Below are 18,556 nucleotides of genomic sequence, written 5' to 3' on the forward strand. Positions count from 1 at the left end.
ATATACATTGCTTTACCACAAACTGATTGTCTTTTCCCCACATTCTTTAATCCTTTTATCTACATGCTGTGATTTTTCATGGAAGATCTGCATATTGCCATGCCTTGTTTATTGATTGTTTATTTATTGATTATTGCTGAAAAATATAAATCTACTGGCATGGAAGAACTTTAAATTAATCTTCACTTAAGCATTCTTTGTTTGTGCTTCATTGTGCTGGAAATATATTACCTTTTTTTCAAGCACAACTGCACTTAATCCTAAGCAACTGGAGATAGTAACAGAAATCACTCTAATGAAAATATTTTAAACAGTTTAAAGGCTCTCATTCAGCCAAACTCCAGGGAAACAACATGCAAAACAAATGGACTATTTCTTCAATTAAAAAATAAAATTAAATTTTAAAAACTGACCAAAAAAAAAAAAAACAAAAACAAAACAAAAAACACCCCTACAATCCCACAGGTAGATAAACATTTGAATCTAAGGATTTTTAATTCTCAAAGATTTAATTCTATCAAATGATCAAATTATTCTGCACATTTTTGGTGTAAATTTTCGTATCTAAGTGAACATTAGTCCAGATGCTAGCTAAGCTTGCAGAAATTCTATTTTTAAAAGTCATAAAACTTCATATAGTGTTATATTCTATCATACAAAACTAAGTAAAATATGAAACCCTATTTGAATGTGTGGCTCAGCAAAAGACCACCAGAATTTGACGTACATCTGGAAGCTGATTAGTGTGGGATATGCAAAATAATTACAAAAATTGTGGGTCAAGGGTCATTTGGTTCTAGTCTTCTATTAAATTAAAAAAAAAAACAACTGTTGAAGTTACTTGAAATTGTGACAGCACCCTATAATCTGTGCAAATGCTCAGGCCAAACAATAACACAGCAGTGCATGTTTTCACTGACAAAAGCAAAATTACGTAGAAAGACATTGCAAGGACATTTCTATTTTTAAGGTCTAAAAATGGCCTTTTCTCATTTCTGGAGCTGAATGAAGCTAGAAAGGCTGCAGATAAGGACAAAATTCTACCTCGTCATTGTGATAGACTACTGCTGAGGAAGAGAAAAACCAAACCAACTCTTCAGCAGAATTAGATTGTGTGTTATCCAAGGTTCATAAGAAAAGCCCTTCTGAAGCCTAATTAGGACACACAACATACACTCACCACAGAGTGCAACCAGTCCTGCCCCCAACACATTCCTCTCATTGCAGCATTCCTAGAGACTAACAGTGATTTCTGCTTCACTAAAGAGAAATCCAGCACACATATTGGCATGTTCTTGATAGGCTGAAAATACTGAGCACACGAACTCCTTTGCAAAAGCAGCTGGACCTGGACCTCCAAACTACTTCTCCATCTAATGTGCCAAATGTCAGGAACTTCAGACAAAAATTTCGTAACAGACTCAGAGAAACTACTGCTGTTAAACATAGAATAATAAATCCATCCAAACAACTGTATGTATCACTCTATAATTTTCACCTTCTCTTTGCTTATGTAAATAGGCCAAGTGTTCAGCCTTTACCTGGAAATGAGCATCCCACAAACTCTACATAAGAATGAGCAAAGAGTCTTCCAAAGGGTCTCTCATTCTCAGGGCCTTGTTTTTTTCCTGTTTGAACATCTTTGCTTTCAAGTTTATTTGAAACCCAAAGTCTTTTGTTTGCCCACTTTCTAGGGAAAGTTACGCCATTCCAAAAGGCCATCTTCTCCCAGTGCTATCAATCAGCTGCACTTCAGAAAGAATGCATACTTCCAGACCCTCTGGAGTATGGCAGATACATCAATATGAATATACACTTTCAGGGCACAACCATCTCACAGCTCATGTTTGAATAGAATACACTGCTTCATTTGGAAGGCACCTGCAATGATAATCTGGTCCAACTGCCTGACCACTTCAGGGCTGATTAAGTATGTTATTAAGGGCATTGTTCAAAAGCCTCATAAACACTGTTAGGTTATGGCACTGACAATGTCTCTGTTCCAGTGTTTGACCATCCTCTCAGTAAAGAACTGCCTGATTTAATGCAAGAGGGAAAAAAAAAAAAAAAAGAAGGTAAGTATGTACACCACCTCTGGAAATAATGAAAACATTTAGCTACATCAAATAAGAAAGCCTAAAGTAAGTTTTAAGTCTGACCAGTTCATCATATACCTTAGTTTTCATAATTGATACTGCTTCATGGCATTTGCATGAGCATTTCCTTCTGTATCATGTAGAACATGCCAAATATTTTAATTCCTCTTCCAACCCAAGACTATTACTGTCCTGGATGGGAAACACAACTTAGGGCCTCCTATGGGCAACATATTATTCTACTCTCTGCTGCTTCCTTTTGAGAAAAGCCATCTCACAGAAGCCCACATAGCTTTTTACTAATTACTGCATAGATGATGCACAGTAAAACAAAGGGCAACATGGAAGCTCAAGATGCTGAAGCACTTCCCTAGTATCTCCTAAAGTAGGGCCTTCTTCTGCAAAAGAAATTCTTGTCACAAAACAGTAATGCCTCCCTGGAAGATTCTAATCCATTAAGATCTTGGCATTGACATTCAGAATCAACAGTACAGAAGACCAGGTTGTGTTTCATGAGCTAAAGTAAGAGTTGTATTCCCCTGGAGCAGTGGAGATCAAAGCCTAGAGTCATTCACATGAGACCTTGCTCAAGGAGATCTGTCCAGTTTTGTCAGACAATACTGAATATTCACTAGAGGAAAGAGCAAGAATGATTATCCCAGCTGCAATTAGCTAACCTCTTATGCAGTATCTTATGCTGCAGAATGTTTTCGTGAAGGCAGAAAATACTTTTCCCCTAGTCCATGCAACCTGAATTACGGATCCAAATCCTCTGGACAAAAGCAGAAGGTTTATCACTAAAGAAAATGTTTGAATCATTGGTCTACTTGGTAAATTTGAAAGCAAGAATGAATATTCATCTAGCTCTAATTCTTCAGCTACCTGACATCTACAAGTGCACCAAGCTGAAAGCAGATACCATTTATACTTTGGACAAATCCACATAAGAAACATTAAATCAAAAATGGTTTTGGATGTCCCAAAATATCACCTTGAACAAAATACACTATTAGCCATAAAAAAAACTTAATGGGTTTCAAACAGGAAGTATAAATTCTATTTCTTCAAAACCACTTCTGAATTGAGACCTCAGTATCACAAAGTTTTCAACATCTATCGCCCATTTCAGGCAACAATATAGTCTTGTTTTACTGTTATCTACAACAAAGACACACTGTTAAACCACTTGCAACACAGTTCAGCTCTCTTGTATAGAACTGTTGGCTAAGATCCCCAAAAACCCACAGAGGCTTTCATTTCACAATCAATGTGCAGAGAGAAAAATCTGATACCAAATAGGTCTTGTTGACACTGTAATCATTCCTACAGATTCTCTGCTTCAACAAAACTTCACTTGCTTTAACAGGGTTTTCTTTAAGCCTCTCAATGATGACTTCATATATGCACTGTAAGTGTTCTAGCAACAAACTGTCATGGTAATTACCTTCAGAAAGCAAGGAAACTACTGCACAAATCTCTCACACAACATGCATTCAAATTAGGCTTCTGCATGTGTATTTTTAACACTCATCTTTCATTTTCACAATTCTTATGTACAGAACAGTCATATTTTGTTTACCATTCTTATGTTAGGATCTTCTACAAGAAATTCTACAAAAAGTAAAGGGTGTGTGGAACACTATTAAAGCATATAAAACTAGATGTTTACATCTAAACCCACATCATTCAAGTACTAGTAAAAAGGAAGCCTGAAATACTCAGATGAGTACTTTTAACTTGGAGTGAGAGGATGCTACCATATCCAGTGCTTCTGCAGTGTTTACTGTTTCTTGACAAATTGTTAATTCCAAGAGCAGAGATTACAACCAAGTGTTGGAAAAGTAACATTAGATTTAATGGGAAGACATTAAAATTATTTTCTCTTTCTCAGAATGTAAATTTAGGCCAGAAGGCTTCTTTTTTCTCTGCCTAGGGAAGGCTTAGAAAAGCTTATTGCCCCATTTCACCCTTCAGAATTTTGCCCATAGCAATTTTCTCCAATTATGGTGGGTATCTAGTATTGGTCACATCTTCAGCCTAGATTACTTACTTTACTGGAATTCCTTTTAAAAATTAACTGATTAGTATGAGCATACAGTCTTACTCTGGTCTCAGAATTAACATACTCACGCAAACCAATTCTCCCAGTGAGAGAGTTTTTTGTTGGGTACACAAAGGACTTTATAAACAATTCACCATGCATGAAAAAAAAATCCCATAATGATCATTTTCATTACACACATCCTTGTGATTTCATGAAAGGATTGGATTACATAATAGACTAGTATTCTCAATGAAAGAACATATGCTAATAAAGCATACTAAACACATTCTGATCTCTACTGTAGCCATGCAATCCTGCTGAGTGCACTGAAGCTGACTGAATGACCATGGATATACAGTTTGGCTCATGAAGGCTATTCACACTGCCTAGCTAACAAATATAACATAAGTAAATCTCCTCTAGGGTGCAAGCCACAACTGTCTTCAACAAAAGTTAGGATCTTGACTTCAAACACAGTAGTGAAATATGAGATGCAAGTGGTGTGAATAGCCCCCAAAATCCCTGTGGAAAAATCCCCACCCTATTATTTGAAGTTGGTTCTAATCAAAGACCACAACAAAATTTATTAACCAACTTTCACTTAGATATGCCTGTAAGATTACTTCAATAGTTTTGTGATGGAATTGAACATCAAATGAAATAATCGGCTTCAATGGCTCGACAGAGTTCTTGGATTTTATCTATTTTTTTTGTTTATTTCACATGAATTATAATTTCTATTTGCTTTTGTCATCCTAGTAATCTACAACCCCCATAATACGACACAAATAATGTTATCACAAATAGCTAAGAGGCAATAGAAGCTAAATTTTACTCACAGATAAGCAGTTATTATCTCTTAAATGATAGGCATCTCCTATTCACAGAGAATATATAAAAGTTGGAAAAGTAAATTCTACCTTACCAAATGTAATACAAAATGTGACATGAATTTGTAACAGAAACTGCAACAGCCCTAGACCTATCATGTCAAAATGCCTTGAGCTACTTAGAAAATTTGAGGCAATTTTCAAATACCCTAGAGCAAGACTGTATCCTTATATTACTTTTCTATTAAGAGAAATCAGTAGTGAAGACAGTCTTCACATGCATTTAGAAATAATTTTTAAAATAGCAGCAAAAAAAATTACACGATACCATAATTTTCATTAAAAACCTCAAAGTATTTACTTTTTCTTTTACGGATTGCCTACTATTACATGTGTATACAAACTGCTGTGTTATTTTAATCTGTTCAGCATGATTATTGACAAGTTTATTGATTGCTAACTATGAGAAACCAAGTCAACATTCTTACCATACAACTAATGATAATAAAACCAAAATGTTTTGTGTTACTGTACTGCAAATGCCTCTATACATATCCAGAATTTAACCCAATTTCACCATTCTCCCAACTTGACCAAGCAAGGAATAAATACAAAGCCAGCTACATAATTCAGATCCTTTGTATTACTTAGGGTTTATTATATCATGCACATAACCATGTTACCTGGAACATTTACAGGGAAGGGAACACAAGCCAACACGCCAGTCTTGTGCTTGATAGCCTACTAAAGAAACTATATAAAAGTTTCAATGTGACACTTCAATCATTTTAAAAAGATATTACATCAGGATTTTCAAATGTTCAGAATTTCTGTTTGCCATGAGGAAGCTGAACAGACTGAGCTGGGAAAAAATTCTGTTTTATGCAACTATAACAATTAAGAAATTAACCTGTCACAGAACAAATCCTGTGCAACACTGATTTAAGCCACAGTTAGTTAGGATTCCACATGGAAGAAATACAAGAAAGACGTGGCATCTTTTTTCCAAGGGCTACCTCACATGTACAGTCCCAATATAATCAAATGCTACTGAGTGACACACTAGCTGTGAATTGGAATATGCTCTTAGTCTTTTTGAAGTCACGAGGAATGTGAATGATGCAAAAGGTGCTTTTTAAAGAACACATAGCGGTGGTCTCTGTGATCCCTGCTGGCTGCCTGGCTCAGACAGAGTCTTATGCAGCTTCCTCACTTCCCACTGACTTTCAGGCTACAACAAATGCACACCTATGGGAACTGACACCAAGGGCAGCATGAGCTGGTTTGTACAATCCGCCCTTGCCTATCTGTCATGAGGTCTTTGAATGTTCTACTACATGCAAGTTTATCTTTTCAAACTTCCTCCATGCCTTCCTATTACATACCAAAGGATGTGTAATATTATTATATCTACCTATCCTAATACCTGTGATATTACTACCTATCACAGGAATAATCTGTGTAAAAGCTACATACATTTAATCTTAAATTACATCATAATAGTTCATGTTGCAGCTTGCTCTCATCCTCACAGGATTAGGGCTGTTCAGTGAAATATTACAACCTTATTAATACAAGAAATATGAGAAACTAAGCTTTGCTTCAACCCAAGTTAAGCACTCTCTAATGACATTAAGCTAAATTCTATGAAACAAGCCAGAGTGTAATGAAATAAAATCAAGACATACTATTACCTCCTTATGGAGAAAAAGGGACTATGAGGAGGAATCTAATTAGAAGGTTTTAACTGAATATAAGCGTTTTATTTTACTAAAAGGTTAAAATAACCTATCCATATGGATACCTGGAACATATTCTTTAAAGGAGCCCTTTGAGGCTTATTCTGATATTTTGTGACTGATTTCAGAAGCTCAATTCATAAAGTAACTGACCACCAGCACTGGAAAGAAGTATCACTTTTGAGGAAAGCTATCTAGTATAAGACACACAATCCCATGAAGCATCTTGGACAGGGTGCTGAAGGAGATTAAAGCTAGCTCAGTTTTACACTACTGCTCTGAATTGCAGTTCATGAAGGCAGAAAACTATATTTAGGAGCAAGCAGATCATCAAGGTATTTTTCCACCTCCAGCAATACAATCGTCAAAGCTTTGTTGCTTTACCTAGTCAAGAGACATTGCAAAGAGGGAGCCACTTATGATTTCTCTTCAGCTCAGGTAGCTTTCACTACAGGAGCATCTCCTCAGAGAATGAGAGTCCCTCAGAGTGGCCCTGTCCTGGCAGGAGAAGCAGCAAGTCCCACTCTCCAGATTTATCATCCTGCCCCACTCAGCACCTCCAGCCTTCCTTTGACTTCAGCACACAGGAAAAGGCAGGATGCTGTCTGTCTCCAAAAGGGACCTAACAGAGATTTACTGCACCACAGCAAGACTTTACCTTCCAAGTTTGGGAAATAAAATGTAGCATGTGAAAGCTCTGGGACACCTATTTTAGCACTTACTAGTACCTCTTTTCCCCACTAAAAATTCTGACTTTCAAAAACACCTCAGAATAAGGGAGGAAAAAAGCAAAAGGTAATTTTCCTACTGATGATACATTTTGGACCTGCTATGCTAGGTAAGTGTTAAAACCTTCAGAATAAATATGTAATGTCAAGCCCAGACAAAACTATTTGAGTTTCTGCTCAACCTGTGCCACATCTCTTCACTGTGCTACACTGTTAGAAACTCATGGGGAAAATAACACATTCTCCACAAACCCCAAAGGTGGTTAGTATGTCCTCCACACCTTTCAAATTTTGCCACCATGTCATTTTTCCTTCACTACCCCACTGCCAGCAGCTTGCCACCTCCTCTGAAGATACTGGAAGTGGGATCACTCCACAGATTTTACACACAACTCTCAACTTTCAGATCAAAACTGACATTCTGGTTTTCCTGGCATGCATTTGAGAGTCTGAATAAGCTGCAACTAGACAGGCTACTTCTATTTCTAGCCCCTCTTGACTTCTCCATTTACTCATCTCCTGATTTTATTTCCATTATAGATCTTTCACCTTCCAACTATTTCTTCTGAACATACAATCACAGATACAAACCATGCCTTTGGTCTGTGGGATGAGTTAGAAAAAGGTCATTTAGCCACCAAATTATCTCCACTTGAAATTTTGGAGAAGATGTCGGAAAATAAGAGGTCCATTAACCAAAAAAAAAAAACAAAAACCCCCCACAAAAAACTTTTTAAAAGGCAACCAGACAGAACCCAAAAACACAAAACAAAAATCAAGCTGTCATTTAGTAGTTCATATTGACTTGGGAATCAGACAGCAGATGTGCAACTCAGAGGTAGATGTGGCAAACTGAGTTTCTCCAAAAAGTCCGTCATTAACCTTACAATCCCCATCAGGTGCCTGCAGTGGCACTACACATTAAAAGAGAAAATGCAAAAATTACCAATGTTTTTTTAAAAAGGACTTCACTGCTACAGTATGGAGAGTGGTAGATTTCAATAAATTCTAATGAGCTACACCCACTGGAAGACACAGTGTCATCCATTTGTCTTCTGAAACAAAAATGAATATAGATCAGTATTTATAGTTAAATTGTATTGGAAAGTTTATGCTTCCACTAACATGTAGGGCATAAGAGAAGACAGCACTTTTTCTGATTAAACACCATTCAGGAGAGCTTTTGTGGCATCCAATGAATTTCCTTCAATTACATGTTATTAAAAATTAAAATGGGACGGGGAGAAAGACAAAGTATTTGAAACTTAACATGCAATATTATTAATGCTTGTTAGTTCAGTGCTGCTAGTACTGCATTCAACAATTGCCCAGCTTTCCATCACGTCAACAAAGTTTTATTCATGCTGAACTGTGATATAGTTTGAACTCATATGCCAACAGACACACAAAAAATGTGGTGATTTAAATTTAAAAAAACAAAACTCACAACCAAAAAACCTGCTCCCTCTTCTCTCCTGTAGCTAGCTGTTGTCCAATAACTACTTTTATTCCGGATCATCAAAGTCAAGAAGGAGTTTTTTCTGGGACAGCATGTCCTAATTAAATTTATTTGTGGCAACCCAATTTTAAAGATTCAAATTAAACTTTTTTCTGGTAGCTGAATGACAGCTTCTAAATTCATGTATTAAGCAAGAAGAGCTCTCCATAGAAAATGACTTGAATTTCTGTAAAACAGTATTGACAAACACTAAAATGTAACTTATACTTCCCAATTTTAGCTATAAATGAGATGTGCAAAATCACCTTGCCCCTAAGTGACAGCCAAGAAAAATGCCTCAGTCTCACATAGCCCATAGAATAAGACCCTTCCTCTAAAAACTTCCCTAGCTGAATTCCAATCACAGTCAGGAGTGATATATATACTGTAGCAAACCTAGTGGCACAGAATATCATAATACAGAAAAACTTAAAACTCTTTTTTTTCCTCTTTCTGAACATCAGGAAAACAATAGCATGGTTTACTTGTTGACAGGGATAGAAGAGAATTTAGTAAAATCCCTCTTTGGAAGCCCTTGGAATGAAAACAGCTTGTATGAGGACACTTATAAAAAAAATCTAAAGATTAAAATTCTAAGTCCCTTGTGGAAAGTGTTAAGGTACAGAAATAGGCTACAGTGTAATTTCTGAAGTAAGAGTGGTGTTCTTGGTGATGTGCATTTAACAGCTGAGTCTGAAAACAATGGGCTCAATATCCTGGTCACAATTTGGGAATTCAAAATTTATGATGGGACATTTTATTGAGTTTTTAAGTACTAGAAAATCAGTTTTGCTTTGCTTTAGATTTTATTAAAAAGCTTTCAGTTTCAACAGTCTTTGAACTTTTTGGCAATCATGGGAAATCTTCAGACTCAGCAATATTAACTATGAAAATTCATGTAAGATATCATATCAATCCAGACTGTTACACCTTTGTTTTAAAGCAACAAAAGACAGAAATGTTAATTACTGCTTCATACTGCTAATTACTTAGGAGACAACTTGAGAGTCAAGGCAAGTAGAATTTGGGTCTAAGGACATATTGATACCAGTAGGTATTAAACTGATACCACTAAGATGGTAAAGTGAATTTTATACTCCAATTTATGCTTCAGGAACAAACATGCACAGCTTAAATTGTTTATGGTGTATGAATGATTTACAGCAGTGAAGATGAAAACAACTGGGAAAGTGAGACTAAAAATAAAGCCTTTGAATGACAAGGATGTATTGTTAATTTCACTCCCTTGCATATTGTCAGTCAAACAGAAATAACATCCACAACTGCTCTGTGATTTCTGATACAATTTTCAACTTACTTCTTCTATGAACAAATTATAATTCTTGTCTTATAATGGTCTGTGGTAGCAAAGACCCTGAATCAAGCCCACATCTCCTGGCACTCCTTTGTTATAACAGACTCCTCACAGATTCTTACCAACCTTCCTTTTCATGTTCCTTCCTGATAAACTGATAGAATTTATTTTTGTAACTTCTGTGTTGAAGGACTATATGGAAGACAATCCCACATGCAACCAGCTGTTAGCAGGGCTCCATGAGACTTTCAGACATGTTACCAAACACCATGTAAGGGCTTTTATCTGTTTTGTTACCATTTGTCAAGGGAAGAAGCCTCACACAATCTGACAGGTGATGAACAAAACACTCTTTTGAAGGCTCTGCCTCAATACCAACTTGTCACTTACACCTTGGAAAGAAAGGGCTTTTGTTTTCAAAGTACAAAGCCCAAAGCCCTCCCTGAGCAGTTCCACCAGGGATCCAGAGGCTTCTCAACAGTAAACAACCGGAAAGCAACTTGTGTGAGAGATGTCATTTCTGGAGCAACTGCCTCTTGCATGTCTCCTGTCAGTAGCACCACGGGGGCAGCAAGGACCACACACCCCAACCCACACTCATCCCAACATCTCCTCTTGATGACCCCTCCCAGGGTCCCCTCCCTCTGCTCTGAAAGAGCTTACCATAAGACACACAGTGCCACATCTCAGACTTGGCAAGTCTGGGGTGAAACATTTTGATAGGTACTGTGGCATGAACAGCTCACTGTGTTCTCATGATTTTGTGAGAAAACTCATTTTCTCTCCAGCTGCTCACCCAGTAGCATCCTTGAAATAAAAGTTCACAAAAAGTAGTCACAGCAAGGATGCAAGGCAACAATATATTTATTCCTGAGCTCATGTTAATGACAAGTTAGCTAGTACAAATCCGTAAGATTTTCCAGTATGCATCTAGGAGGCTGTCCACACATCAGAGCCAAATAGCTCACAGATACCTTCTAATATCTCCCAATCAATACCCACTCAAAAATCTTGAACACTAACCGTGCTGGATACACCTTAACCAAGTTCTGGCTGCTTGCACTTAGCTTTTATTTTGTTTCATCAGGTTTCCTTTATTTACAAAGCTGCTTATTTCTTTACCACTAACTATCATTAATGGCTTTGCATTGAACCAGACAAACATTTGTGACTTTTTGCTTATTTTCCCAGCTCTGCCAGGGAAGGAAGCAGCAGATTGTCCATTTTTACTGCAGTATATACTGCTGCTTTATGAAATGTACATTGTCCTCTGTGTGGGAGAAAGTTATGATTATTAATGATTCCTGGCAAAGGCTACACAGCACTTTCGTATCAATCCAGAGACACAAACAGGGTAAAAGTTCCCACAGTGGCATGATTAACCCCCTGCCAGCTGCTTGTCTCCTGGGTGCTCCTAGAGGTGCACCAGCCATCAGGGGCACACTGCATCTGTGACAGCTGGCATGGTGACCAGTGACCAGTGACCGGTGACCAGTCATGGTTGACCAGACATCAATACACAGATGAGAAACAAGGCTCTCTGATCCTGGCAGCACAGGCCAATGAGGAGCTGCAGAGCTTAGGCCAGGCAACCAAGGTACCAAGGTCCAAACAGCTCCTTTACCTACAGGCAAGTATGAGCAGAGTACAGTTTACAACAGATGAGTGACGAATGTCAAAAACCAGAGGACAAGGGACTGATATCCATAAGAGGAAAGCATCATCTGGTGAGATCAGAGACAAAAGAATACAATACATTTTGGCGTCCTCATAAATTAAAACCCACTATGGACTGATATGATCAAGTCAACTCTGCTTTATTCACAGGAATAAATGTTTTCATGCCAAACCATAATCCCACAGGTAATGACAATATTTCTCAAAATTATGGCAACGCCTGAATATTTAAATATTTAACAATTTCTTATATTACATTTTTCAAAGATGTCAGTATTACTTGCCACAAATAAGAGATTTCATAAGATTTACTCTTGATGATCTATCATCTACAGAATATTTGGAAGGCAAATTGGAAGGGACCCACAAGGATCATCGAGTCCAACTCTTGAGTGCATGGCCTGTTTGGGGATTGAACCCACAACTCTGACATTATTAGCACCCTGCTCTGACCAACTGAGCTAATACCGTGGAACATACATTGTTTTTCACCAAGTTATTGGATTTATTTCACAGTGGTTTTTCTTTACTATGATTCAGCTCAGGCACAAGAACCATTGAAAAATATGTTTTCCCTAAAATTAGACTGGGCTTGCACTAGTTGTATCAATATTCATTTGTAGTACCCAAGCTCAATTGTCTGAGTAAAAAAATACAACCCAGGAATGACAGACAGAGATCAGGAATATTTAATACAGCAGTGAAACACCAGCAATAAAACAATTTCCTTCGAAGGTCATGACAGAGTACTTGAAATCAAGGGATGTATTTTAATTAAAAAGTTAAAATATTATAATGATTATTTATAAACATTAAATAAAAATAATGTAGTAAAATGATCCTAAATATTCCCAATAATCTTAAATATTCCCAAATCAATAGATAATATGATCAAAATATCCACAAGATCTTGACTGAAATATATATCACACGTTTAAAATAAATGATACATTTTAAAGAAATTCTCCACTTAACTAGGAGCAGCCAATCTATTTTCTAAAGAAACATTTGTATTGCTGTGACATATCAGTAACAAAAAACCCTTCTGCAGTTATGTTGATTTCAGGGCCAGGATCTTTCTGCTCTAATCACCTCAAAGAGAATTCACAGAGCAGTTCCTAAAACACTTCAACATTACTCTTACTATATTCCAGTTTTGAATAGAACCCAATTTACCAACATAACTAGACTTGAGAAAATGATTAATTGAATCATGGCTCAATCTACACTTAAACAAACATTCAGATCTATTGGGATCAAGCCTCATTAGACATAAAAAACCCCAAACAAAAATCCCCAGCCAAACAGGAATTTGTAAGTCTATGGTTGAAACTCTCTTGGCTAATTTGGTCATGAAAGCACCACCTTTCACAAATTCACACACTCTGCTTATCTTCTCACAGTTAAATAAAAGTCATGCCGAAGTTACCAAGCAATGAGCTTAGAGTTAAAAACTTATGTTTTGATAAAGTTTTCTTTAGGAGACAAAAGGCAGATGTGTTCAAAAGGTATTTCTGCTGTATATAAAGGAAGTAGAATGATGTATCAGTCTTTTACAGTGATGATTGCTTCGTTTATTAAGAAATAGATTATTAAATAACAACCATTTGTAAAATAGTTTTAGGATTTCAGAAACAGAAAGCATGCATCCCAAAGTATCAAAAATGCCAACAGAGCTCCCCAAGCTTTGAACGTTGCCTTGACAAAGGAAATGTCCAAACAGGTCCAAAGTAACACAATGTAAAATGACAAAGCTAATGGTACTTTTAAAAGGAAACCAGCCAACCAAAAAAGGATGACCCACAGATTTATACTTAGTGTGACACTGATTCTGCAAATGTCACAGAAAGGTCAACAATACAGGCAATTATATAAAAAAGGCAAAATCCCAAAAGCCAGTAAACAAAATGCTTTTAGGACTGTCTGATTATTTAATAATATATGAGTTTTTTAATTTAAAAAGTGTTAACTAATAGAACTTCAGACATGGAATTGCTAAACAGTACTGTTGTACAGGGTTTGGGGTTTTTTTGTGGTGAATCCTTACAGAACCCAGAAGTGAACACAAAGTAATTGCTATTAATAATTTATAATATTTGCAAATTATGAAGTTGCTTTACTGTAAATAGTGATAGGGTATGATCAGGTAGCAGCTTAACATGCTCTGCCTAATGTGCACATCTTCAGTTTTATCATGGATTTGAAAAGAAGAAAACAATAAAAAATCCCAAGCCTTACAGATCCACCCTCTCCTGATCCCCCTATCAAACACCAATAACTGATTAGTTATGTTATTATTTTAGTGTGATGCCTGCGCAAACAAAATAAATTTTAGTTATTAAATTTGCATTGAGTACTAAATATTAGATGAAAATTCTTCAGAAAGACATTTTCAAAACCACATATTTACCCTTTAGAACTAATACACATTCTCTATGTTATGAAGTAGTGTTCTTTACCCAGAACTGATTCAAGAACAAGTAACTGAACAAGTTCTGCGGGGGGAAAACTAAGGACTGCTTAGCTCTTGTCAACACTTAGCAGAAAAACAGTGCTTCTAAAAAGTCTGAGTAGGCAAACTTTAACTCATGCCAAATCTAGTCAAAACTATTAGATGCAGTGGCTCTAGATCTTATAACATGCATTATTTTAGTCTCTAAATTTGCATAACCACCACCAAGTATTAGGACTGATCGTATTATTAAAGACGACTTCAAGGGCTCAGCAAAAGTCTTTATCAGGGTCAGTGAGTTCATCCTGGTGTATTAAATCCACCTACTCTGTGGCTTCCCACTCTGTGGGAAAGGCTCTTCAAATGCTAAGAGTTTCTATTCTTTTTATTCCCCTTTGAAATTCTATGGAACAACAAAACTGTTTACAGCAGAGACAAAGGTGTCAGAGACCTGAGATTTCAGGATTTAAAGCACCAACTAGAACAGGCTGTTTCCTGAAGAATCCAGCCTTCCTAATAACACACACAATATAGAGAATAATGGAGGAAATTTTAACAGAGAGATAAACTATTTTAGTTTCACTTGCTGTTTTTCTTAGCAGCACAGTGGGATAGTGTGCAGCTAATGCTCTCTGACAGAGTTCGCCTGGTGGAAATTCCTCCCGGGAAGAGAGACCTCATAGCCTATTTCTCCTTATGGCAAATTTTAAGCAAATTAAACTGATAACCACATCTTGAAAAACACTCCTGAGGACAGCACTGCTGATAGGACCCCCAGAGGGACACAGTCCATGCCAACAGGCCAGCATGACAAGTCACAGGCAGCGTGGTACAGCAGAGGGACATGCTGTCCCTCCGCAGGCATCAAGGCAATGAGGGAGCCAGCCACAGCCTCGGGGGCAAAACAGGATGCCAATTAAATGGCACTGAGATCTCTGCCAGCCACGGAGGCACAGGCAGCCCTGAAGGCTCCTGGCCACCCACCTCAGGCAGCTCAGGGAGGACAGCATGGCCAGACCTTGGGCCACTGCTTTGCACCTTTGTGTGCACAACGCACACCTCTGTGTGCACCTTTGTGTGCACAACACTCTCGCAAGTTTCCTCAAGTGCCTGTGAACAACAGCTGGTGCAAAAGCTGCTAGAGATGTTTCTGCACTGCTTGGGTAACCAAACTTTAGTAAAAGTGCAGTTCTGGCCACTGCTTTGTCCCTTGAAGCTGAAGCAAGGGTCCCTGGACCAGCTCTGTCCCCCAGTGTGGCAGAGTGGTACTGGAGCAGATCAGGGCTTTCCAACACAGGACTCATGAGCAAAGTGCTGCCCCAGAAACTTCCAGTAGTGCCACAAGCAACAGGACACCAAAAATGCAAAATTCAAGACACTATGATCTGGAGCAACCAAGGAAATGAAACATTTTTCATGGCAAGGGGCCGTGGTGCAACACTGGCCTGTGCGAGATACCAGGCATGGACAAATTTGGCAAACTTTTCACAGAACACCTAACTTGAAGTTAGCTAACCATATGAGGTAACAAAATGTTATAACAGGATTACAGGTCAGCAGTTTTTAATCCTATTTTGTCTTAAAACCAGAGAGAAACCTGTGACAAGAACAACTTACTAATGGAAAGTAGCTCAGGTCTCATCCAGAGTTTAACAAGTGCATAGCACTCTCTGTACAGCTTCTGGTTGGCTTAAAGGGAAGGCAGATGTTAATCTTACATAGAAAGCACCACAAGGATGTGTCACATTATACCTTCAAGTACTGTGTTCATTTTTGTAAGGCTAAAAGAAGCAGAAGCACACAGAAAAGCAAGTCTGGTTCAGGGGATATGGTATATAATGCAGGAAAACAACCACCTCTTGCAGAAAAATGCCCATCCGTACAGGAAAACAATTTCCAACTTAAAAAGAAAAAAGGAATAAAAATGCTATATCTTTCCTTTTCTTGCCAACCCAACTCAATATGACTTATCAATTAATAAATTTTAATCATGGGTTTAGTTTTTAATTATCTTGCTCAGATAAACATGTAAAGAGTCTTTATCTTCATTATTTTGATTATTTGATTTATTTATTTGATTATTTCTATTATTTCCTTGGACGAGAGGAACTAAAGTTGATATGAATTTGTCTATTTTTCCCAGCAATTTTGCCTTCCGATGAGGAGTTACAGAGAAAATAACAAAATGGAAGAAGACAGGCAGCATTTCTGGCTTATCCTGGATCCTTCTGAGGTCAGTGGTAAGAAACGGCATTAGCCTCAGCCCTCTGAGGCTTTTGACTTTGTCTACAAGAGTAACTTTCCATCCTGTGCTTACCAGACAAAAGCTAATTAATAGACAGCAAACCACGAGGCACAACTCTACACAGCTGACATGCAAGATTAAATCAAGAACAGATAATTCCTACATGTATTCCTACTGTTATCAAATATCTTCAGACTAAATCTTGCCATCACTGCTTAAACTGGAACTCAGATAAAAGCATTAACATCCATTAAATGAGACCTTTGCAAGACACATGCAAACATTTGGTTCTTCTCCTCATAAGAAGCAACATTTCTTAACATGAAAACAAAGTACAAGCCTAAGAAATGCTTTCCAGCTCATTCTTTTTTAAATTAAATGCAGATGCACCCTAATTCAACATTAATTACAATCAATATCACACAGGAGGTCACAGCAAATAGCATTTAAGAAGCACTTCTTTGAAGAAACAATAAACAAAACAAAACCCACAAAACCCAAAATATTTTTTTTTAAAAAACAGCAAGAGAAACCCATCCAAACCCTGCATGTTGTTACAACTTTCTGCTGGAAGTGCTGCAGTGCAAAGCTGACTGGGTGACATTGGCTCAGTCTCACACACATCTTTCCAGATCTAATTAGATTTTAAAAGTGACATCCAGATTTCAAATGGGTTTTAAAAAACTCTCCTAGCTGAATTAAGTAAGGAGGTGATTGTTTTCCTTCAATTTTATTTGTTCTGTTAACACAGCCTCTCAGCTGGAGAAAAATTGGTATAATCCTTTCTGGGTTGTCTGGAGAGCCTGATATTCCTTAATACTGTTGTTCAGACACAGCTGAACTCTTTACTGAGTGTACTCAACAAACAGAAGATCTTTGTTGCACTCAACCACAAGGAAAACAACAAACAAGGATGTCCTTACCCACCACAAGCCTAAGAGCCTATTTTAAATGTGCTTATAAATTCCTGGCATGGAAGGACATCCAAACACACTACCAAAAAGACTTAACAATATGGAACATTGACAGAGCCCTCTGAGGACCTGGCAGGCTCTAGGTATGGCATAAAACAGTATTACCATCACATACAGACAAGCCAGCTCACAAACAAAATACGTCAAATCACAGCACTTCACAGCACATGAACAATTCTGACCTGGGTCTAACCTTCCCCTTCACTACCCCTTCCCAGGCCCATGGGCAGCACACAGCTGCCAGCAAGTCCCTGCTGCCCGACTGAATAAGTGCAGGGCAGACAGAGAGACCTTCCCCCAGGTGAGGAGGAGTCACAAATCCCACAGAACATCCCCGTGTCTCCAACAAATTCCCTGCCTATGAGCACTGCTCCCAAGGCAGCACTGGCAGCTGTGATGAATGCACACATACAGGTGTTGCTTGTCCTCGTGCAGCTCCTGTTCCACAGGAAGAAGGTATGAATACATCAGGTATTTCTCTGACTATATCTTCCCAAGATACAATAGCAATTGAACAGAGAGAGCAACAGGAGACAGGTGCAATGAAAGGGCACAAATTTCACTGATCTGTGTGGACTGGGCTTCAATGGTATTTTCCAGTTGTGGAATTTCTCTACCAGACAGCTATTTCCAAAAACTTGCAAAATTACAGTGAATAATTTGTAAATCACAATTGCTCCATCCTACTGCAGCAAAAGTTAAAACCACAGAGCCAGAGCTTTACAAAGTTTAAACTTCATAAAATTAATTTTTATATTCCAGGCCCTCCCCCCCAGAAAATTCCTGTCTCTAGGTGAATCCACATTGCAGATTTTGTTCAGGTAGATGTGGGATTATTAAAAATTAGCTTTGATGCCAGCTCCTATTTTTAAGTATCTCTGCATAAGTCAAAGGTTTGATAGCCCCAAAATGAGCTCTCATACACAACTGATATAATTTTAACAGGAAAAAAAATGGC

At 37.7% G+C, this 18,556-nt stretch overlaps 1 protein-coding gene across 7 annotated transcripts in view; it reads right to left on the reverse strand.

Moving 5' to 3' along the window:
* Positions 1–18,556, reverse strand: part of THSD7A (thrombospondin type 1 domain containing 7A) — a 272,353-nt gene that overhangs the window by 242,195 nt on the left and 11,602 nt on the right. The window lies entirely within an intron of this gene.

This window comes from Lichenostomus cassidix, chromosome 2 (genome assembly GCF_008360975.1).
Source record: "Lichenostomus cassidix isolate B80296 chromosome 2, HeHo_3.0, whole genome shotgun sequence".
NCBI lineage: Eukaryota > Metazoa > Chordata > Aves > Passeriformes > Meliphagidae > Lichenostomus > Lichenostomus cassidix.